Here is an 8,451-nt window from a genome sequence, read left to right on the forward strand (position 1 = left end):
CTCTCCCTCTCTGAAATTGATCCCCTGCTCTGAATCGGTCAGAGCGGGGGATCAATTTCAGTACACGGTAAATTGCCCTTACACCCTTTCAATGTTCGGATTTTTCCTGGTGGATAAAAAAAAAAAAAAAGTGGCAGCTGCCATTGATTGGCGATTTAATCGTCCATCTGCCCAAGCCTACTGCAGACCTGCCAACCTTGGGAAAATATCTTGAGTACCACAACAGTGTAACAGGGAGTCTCCGTGGTATTAGAGTTTCTGCAGGTAAATGACTCCATCAGTTATTCACATCGTAGCACTCTTTTAAGGAGCCCAGTCACATCTTACGCTAGCGACTTCGGCTAACTATACACAGGTACCCCTCACTTAACGACCGTCCTGTCAATCGACGGTTCAGACTTACGACCAGCTCTCCGACCTGCCTGTATTGTACGCAGCGCCGTGTCTCAGCCTCAAGCAGCTCATCTCACATCACCCTTTCTCAGTCTCAGGCCGTTTCTCAATACCAAGTACTCGAAGTCCGGACTTGCGGACTTGGTAGTTCAGACTTGGCAAGCTGAATCGGGAGTACAGACTCCCGGGGACCAATACCATTACCACCGCTTGATGCAAAATGCATTCTGGGATATTTGGCTGTCCCAAGTCCACACAAGTCACCACCGATGCATCCTCGATAAAATGGGCGGAGCAAGTCCACATCCGGGCATTTGGACTGGACTTGGCTTGATGCGTACATTGAATTGGAACAGTACTTGGGCTGCGACTGATGACGTTTCACAAGTCCACAAGTACAGACAAGAACGCAGATTGAGAAAGGGCCTCAGTCTTGTTCCCGCAGTCGGTCAGTATTACTACACTAGCGTTAGCGATCTCCAAGGCGGAAATATGGTTAAGGGGGCGGGTCCTCGCATATCGACCAAGTCGATTAACGACCTAATCGTAAGGCACAGAACCCAGTCATTTAGTGAGGAGTACCTCTATACAAATGTATCTCATTACGATATATCCATTTAAATGCATCACCTTGTAAAGTTACCAAACATTTTTTTTTTCTTTAACCTGTGTTGTCAGCATGCTGGGAATACAACAGAGTATTTGTATGCTATTGCATTCAGGACAGAGTTAGTCTGCAAGTGGAGTTCAAGTTCTCAACCTGCAATGCAACTCTTTATTAATTCTTAAATCATCAAGAACTGCTGCAATAACTCCTGTCCTGTGGATGAGCTGTAGGATGACAAGAGGGGGAGAATCACCACAATGAGACAAATAAACATAGAAACAAACAACAGTTACACAAAAACATGAACACTGGATGACAACATGTATTGAAAAACAGTGAATTAGGTCCCGGAAAACTGGAACTACACCTGGTCACGTGGCCTCTTCTTGTCATAATTATGGCACCAAATGAGGGAGGAAAGGAGAGGAATGCAACCAGGAGGGTGCTGGGGTGCACTTGAAGCAGGTGTGTGTGTGTGTGTGTGTGTGTAAGATGTCCACCACTGAGTGTACATGACTTATCCCCATTGGCCTTGGTGTAGAAGGTCGGTTACCAAACATGTTTACCACCTAGTGATGCACAGATTGCAATTTTCGTGGCCGCTTCAATTTCAAGTTTTTTTTTATTTTTATTTTTTTTAAGTATGGTTGGTACACAGTGTAAAAAAGGAGCATAATAGGTCCCCTTTAACCATCCAAGTACGACAATCTCTCAATCAATCTCTCCTCTACAGCGTATATGGCGCTTTGGGCTTTTAATGTTGGAGCTTCAATGTTGAGAGTGATGGTCTCCAGCAGGAGAGGCAAGTTTCTGGGTGATAAGTCTTCTCTTGCCTAAATGTGGCTCTTTGCCTCTGTGGCCTACATTTGGCAGCAGCGATTTCAATGGGCTGTGTGGTCCTTGATGGACTGAAACAGCTAGGCCTCCCACCAAGGGGCCACACAAGGAGCCCAGCGCTCATTCACTGACCCTGGGGCGAGCCTGAGGAGAGCAGCGGGGAGCGATGGCGCCAGAGGGAGCGCACGCAGCAACCCAGAGCAACGCAGGGCGGCCCGTCCACACGTGGCCAGCTGCTGCCGCTTCTCCCAGCAGGCTCTTGTGTCATGGCCTCCAGGCCCAGAGCGGAGAACCTTAATGCTCTGTTGTGGCAGTTTGGACATGCCTGTGTCACTGGGGTCAAATGCCACTTAGTGGAAATATCCTGTTTGACCCCCGACAAGCCCGGCTGCAGAATGCATTAAAACAAAAACAGGGCTAATGTACAAAAACGCTCTTCAGGAAGGATTATCAACGGCCATCTTCAAGCACCCCAGCTCGCCCAGAGACCTGTGTGTGTGTAGCTGCCTGCTTCACTTGGCAGAAATCAAGAGTGTGTACTTCGCCAACAGCGATAAAACAACATAAATGTGTGCCACAAATGGAGAGGGGGCGGAGGATGTGAGGACACTCTTCTGAGAGCCGCACAAAGAAGGAGAAACAAAATGAGACAGAGAAATGTCTCCGACAGCAAAGCCAATTTAAGCGACTCAGCGGAGCGAGAGACGGTGGGAAAGCAAACTGATGAAATATAAAGACCAAAGGAAGGTCCGCGGTTAATGCTGGAGAACAAGTGGGAGTAATCAGCTGAAACAAAAAAGAGCAAGAGGAGACATGGTGAAATGTTAGGAGGCCGTTCGCCCTGGGCAGGATAATTAGTTGTCAATGACTTAATGGGGGTGGAAAAAAAAAAAAAGACTGAAAGAGATGAAGAGAGAGCGCAAGACATTAGGTGAAGTCCCACAAAACAGATGCCGTCCTTGTAAAAACATCAACCATTTTTATTCCCTACTCAATTATAGTAGTCATTATTAAAAATAAAAAAAAAAAAGGAATCATGACATATATACTATTTGGCCATAATGGTGAAAATGAAGCTACAACTCAAATGTACTGCTTGCTCTATATATTGAGAGAAATTTTGAGATATACATGGTACAGGATGTTTCAGTTCTTTTGATTTCACAAGATATGCTGTACTTATATCAAACAGGCCTGGTACATAAATTAAGCCTTTAATGAGCCTTAATGTCTTGGATCTTGGCATTTCCAAGTCAAGTAAAAGGCAGAAAAGTATCTGAGGGTGATGAAAAGAGAGAAGCAGCCCATCAAGGGAAGGAGACTTCACTGCCAAACTAAACTGTGGTGGGCTGATAATTAATATGCCTTCACTGTGCCACATACAAAGAACATTGATGTTAATACAGAACGTCCTCAGCCCAAGATGCTTTCACCTGATAATATGCAGTTCATATTAATCCACATACACAATTGAGAAACGCATAACGTGCCCAGTTAAACGCCTTCTTCTTGAAGTGAGCCTGTCCTGTCGCTCCTAAATGAAGCACACAAGATTCCGCTCAAATGCTGGAGTTTGGTGTCACCCACTGGCGGTTTGCACTGTCTTTGCTGACGTTCTTTAGCGCCCGATCAGCATTGTGACAATGTAAAGCCCTGGTTATACCTTTGAGCGGGAGGGCCGGCCCAGGCAGAGAATGCCGTGCGTTTATAACTGGCACATTCTCCATTGCAGTATTCTCAGAAACCAGGGGTGGCAGGAGGGAGAAAGTACCGTGCGAAGCAGGACGTAGTAAACGAAGAAGAGCGCGAGACGCCCCGCAAACATGGCTGCACGCACAGAATCGGAGCGAGTGTACCGTATTGTACACTGTGTACAATACGCACGGTTTTGTTCCATTAGGAGGAACACAAACACACTGTTCTGAGGCGGCGTCGCGGGCCCATCGTCGGAGAGGGAGACGGGTGCACAAAATGTGCCCCGATCGCTCCCTCTCTGCGCCTCCCCTCCGGGACGGCACGCTGGGCGGCCACCTATCTCACCTTTAGGAAGAGCCGGCCCTGGACAGCTCTGTCGGTTAGATTGTGTAACACATTTTTTTTTTTATTTACTTATTTTTATTGACTTTGCGATTTGAAAACTCTTCTGTTGAATTGCGACGTCGGTTTGAATTCAATTAATATTTCAGCCCTAATTTACATACAGATTTAACGTTAATCTACATACTTTTGTGCTGTTCCACAGTATGACACAGCTTCCATCAAAACACCTGAAGTCAGCGTGTCTTGGGTACTTTTTGGGAGAGTGTTTAGCTCGCTGCATATCTATGTATGCATACGTGTAGTGAGGGCAGAAGAGAGGCTGATTGAGGTTCACCTTCAAACGTTTTATCCCCTAAATTTTATATTACAGTATATATTTAAAAATCCTCCAATGATATATTTCCTCCATTTGTCTACTCTTTTTTTTTTATAACATAAAATAACCAAAGCTTGTTGGCTTCAAAACAGTAAATCTATGCATATGTTGGCTTAAACTGTGTTTAAAATATGGTTTGCTTGATGGTTTGCTGATAAACAATAACATGTAGCTACAAATCAAATTATATAACACATGCAAAATGGACCAATGTTTATCGCTGCAATTATATTCCTGATGCAAACACCTAAACAAGTAAATCAGATATTTGAGATTCAAAAGATTTACCAAAAAAAATTTAATAAAGAGCCCCTCCTTCTCTTTATAGTTTAAAGAAAAACTCCTACATTCTTTAACTTAAATGTTATTTTTCAACCCTTGATAATAATGTTTAGCTTTAATATTCTCAGTTTGTTTTCTGGACAGGAATGTTCTGATGTTTGTGTTCCACTCCAGATAGTATTTGACTCCCTTGTACGCTCTTTGCAGGCCCTCATGGGGATATGGCACTGCAGCTTTTCCCCTCAAATTATTCTGTCCACTTTAATAGACGAAACTAAAAGACAAGAGCAGTGAGGACATGGTATACATTTACCACTTGCAGGCAGGTAAGAGAAACAGTACTTCTGGAGGGAATTTGCAAAGTTCCTGGCACTGAAAAAATAGGAAGCGCAGTATAGAGTGATCTTTGAGGTTCATATGGACTGAAATAAATGAAGAACAGGCACGAACATCTTCCATCTGTTATAGTTTGTCCTATACCCAACCAGCCAGCCGCGTTGACTGTGGGGGGGGGGGGGTTTAATCACAGTATAGGGATGGAATGTATTAAGGTGGATGGGTCCGAGCAGCCCTTCTCCTCGCTGGGCTGGATGGAGATTAAGGTGAATTATTCGTTAATGTATGATCTTTTGTATGTTTTCCAATTTGGCGATGATAAAGTGAAGAAAATAAGTGTTACAATCGATGGTGTCCATTGGGATTATTGCTGTATTAATCGCAGACACGGTAACTGGTGAGCGTGCAAAGGGAAGATACTCCTTTCCTGTCCCATGCATGGCAATCATGGGATTCAGTGGCGTGCATCCTGTAAAAATGCAGGCCAACTGGTTTGTTAGTCATAAAAAATTGAGCTCCAAAGAGGTGGGGAGGAATTCTCCATCTAAAAAAAATATATAAAGCTGTTCTCCTTTAATATTCACCTCTCAGCAGTTCTTGTCAGCACACAGTTGCAACCGTGGTGCGCCAAACAATTCCCAGAGACGGCACACAGCCACAGCCCAATACATCACTGAAAGGCAGCAAAAGAGGAAGAAAAAAACAAAAAAAAAACTGAGGCAACAAGACCATCTCTGTTGTGCAATTACAGGCCCACAACCCCAAGGATCAACATCAACTATGTGATCTAGTGAAGTAAAATGGCAGAGTGCAATTGGAAATCGGAACTGTAGTCTCAGCAATAGAACTGTGGTCTCTTCAGATTTATGTTATACACCGATCAGCCACGACATTAAAACCACTGACAGGTGAAGTGAATAACATTGTTCATCTCATTCCAATGGCACCTGTCAAGGGGTGGGATGTATTAGGCAGCAAGTGAACAGTCAGTTGTTGTAGTTGATGTGTTCGAAGCAGGAAAAATGGGCAAACGTAAGGATCTGAGCCACTTTGACAAGGGCCTAATGGTGATGGCTAGAGGACTGGTCAGAGCATCTCCAAAACGAGAGGTCTTGTGGGATGTTCCCGGTATGCAGTGGTTAGTACCAAAAGTGGTCCAAGGAAGGACAACCGGTAAACCAGTGACAGGGTCATGGACTCCAAAGGATCTTTGATGCACATGGGGAGTGAAGTCTCGCTCGTCTGATCAGATCCCACAGAAGAGCTACTGTAGCACAAATTGCTGAAAAAGTTAATGCTGCTATGATAGAAAGGTGTCAGAACACACAGTGCATCACAGCTTGCTGTACAACTTGTCCAAATTCTTACTGATCATCGTCTTCGCAGGCAATGCTGCAGTTTTTGGAACACAGCTTTGAAATGACAGGAAGCGATAGACCAAAAGAAATGGCATATGACACATTTGAGTGTCTTCAAACGAACACTACCACGCGAGTCATTTAAGTTCTATTACGCGAGAGTGATAAAACTACACAAGCGGACGTACGCATATTCACCCAGGGCAAATTACCAGGCTGCCTCCACGCTTCTTGTTTAATGAACCCCAGGTAGAGGGCCACATGGTCACAGCCTCAGGAGGCAATAAGGCGATAGCGGTCAAGAATATAAAGCTATCAGCTTCTGTAATTATACCCAAAATGTCTGAAGTCTCCCAAGAGCCCGGACCTCACACCACAGTTGCTGGAGTGGGAACAGGCAAAAGCGCAAAAGCTATGAATAGCACTTAGACTGAATGGTCGACTAGCTAGGTGCCTATGGATGAGTGCCTGGAGACATCTTAAGATAGGACTGCGCCAAAGTTGGAGCAGCAAGTTAAAGCAGGAACAGCTAAGTAGCGCGTCTTCATTGAGCATTCTCTCACTTCCTTTTCTGACAATCCCTTGCTTCTTAAAAGTCCAATTTCTAGGGCAGTAAATCTGTGAGTAGGAGACAGTGATGGATCCTAATGAATGAAGAGAGCGGGTAAAAAAGCGACAAAAAAATACATATTTTTTTAAAAAGCTACAGTTGAGTAAATGAAGGCATACCGATAATCAACAGAAAGAGAGAAAGCAACAATGAAAGACAGAGTTTGTCTGTGAGACGAAAATAGATGATATGCTGTTGCACCGTCTCTGTGATGGATGGGGGAGATTATCTCTTCTTACTTCTCATTCCAGCTCAATATTCAGGGGTTAGACCCTCTCTTTCCCGTGTCTCTGGCCAAGAACTAAGACTGCCGCCACCACAACACTAATATTACTGTATGTCATCATGAAAACCTTCCTCCTCTTCTTCCACCATCATTGCTCATTTTCAGCCTTTCCACGTCTCTGCGACCTACATGTAGCTGGCAATGTGGATGAACGTGGTAATACGGACCAACCCTTCGCTGGCTATGGCTGTACGTGGGCGAGTTTGCAGAACTCGCTCGGCCTCCACTTCAAACCTGCCCACTTAAAATCCCAACGCGAGTTCTTGCGTGCATGCGGCGGCCGTTCGGGGTCTCCGTCCACCGGGCCAAGGGTGGATGTGCGACTATGGTGACCGTCTCCTCGCTGCTGGCACCAAGCATGTGGAGCTGAGATCACACCGCAGGCCCCGCAGTGTTGCAGCTCATTCCAGCCATCTAACCACCTGCCAATCAAATAGTACCAGCGCATGCATGCACAGAGGCACGGCTTCATGCAAACAAGGACACGGACACGGACACGGACACGGACACGGACACACACACCCCTTCTCAGAAATGTGCAATAGTCAAGAAGAATAGAACAATTACTAAAACATTTGGTATGAGTCATCGTAAAATCTCTCAACTATTTAAATAAATACTTGTGGAAATATTTTTTTTAGTCCTCTCCTTTTCCACGTCCGCTTTCTAATTTTAAAATCCAAAATCTCAAAGGTGACGCTATCGTACCCTCCAACCCTGCAAGAGCTACATATTCTACAGTCATCACCTTCCCTGCGTCGACTTGATATCAAAAACACACACACGCCCATAATAATGCAAAACTAAAATAGATCCAAGAGTGAAGGCACAAGCAAAGAGAAAAACACTTCAAAACTGTTTTTAATCTCCCCCTCCACAGCGGTGACATTAAAGTCATAAAGATTGCCTCCATTGCTCCCCCCGCCTTTTGCAGATACGCTCACGTAGCCGCACACAGAAATACAGTACACGGGTGTTTGCGTGCATGTTTGGGGCGACTTTGTCTCACTCTCGCGCTTGCCAGAGCAGGACTGATCAAAGAAGTGACGTAAAGGAGACTTTGATCATGGCACCACATTCTCCTCCCGGTGTGGCGGGATTAGGCTAATGAGGGAGGGGCTGCCGGACTGAAGGTCAGAGCAGAAAACCCTAACTCCATTAAAGACTGATCCTGCGCAGGGAGATTACTTCTGTCCTGTCCCCTCCGCTACATGGTTTCTGAAAAAAAAACAAAAAAAAAAAAAAAAAACTCCCACAACGCCAAGGAAAGGCACTTTAAAACTCATTCATCTCGCGCAACGTTAGCAGCTACAACCAATAACAGCC

The sequence above is a fragment of the Zeus faber genome (genome assembly GCF_960531495.2).
Source record: "Zeus faber genome assembly, chromosome: 18".
NCBI lineage: Eukaryota > Metazoa > Chordata > Actinopteri > Zeiformes > Zeidae > Zeus > Zeus faber.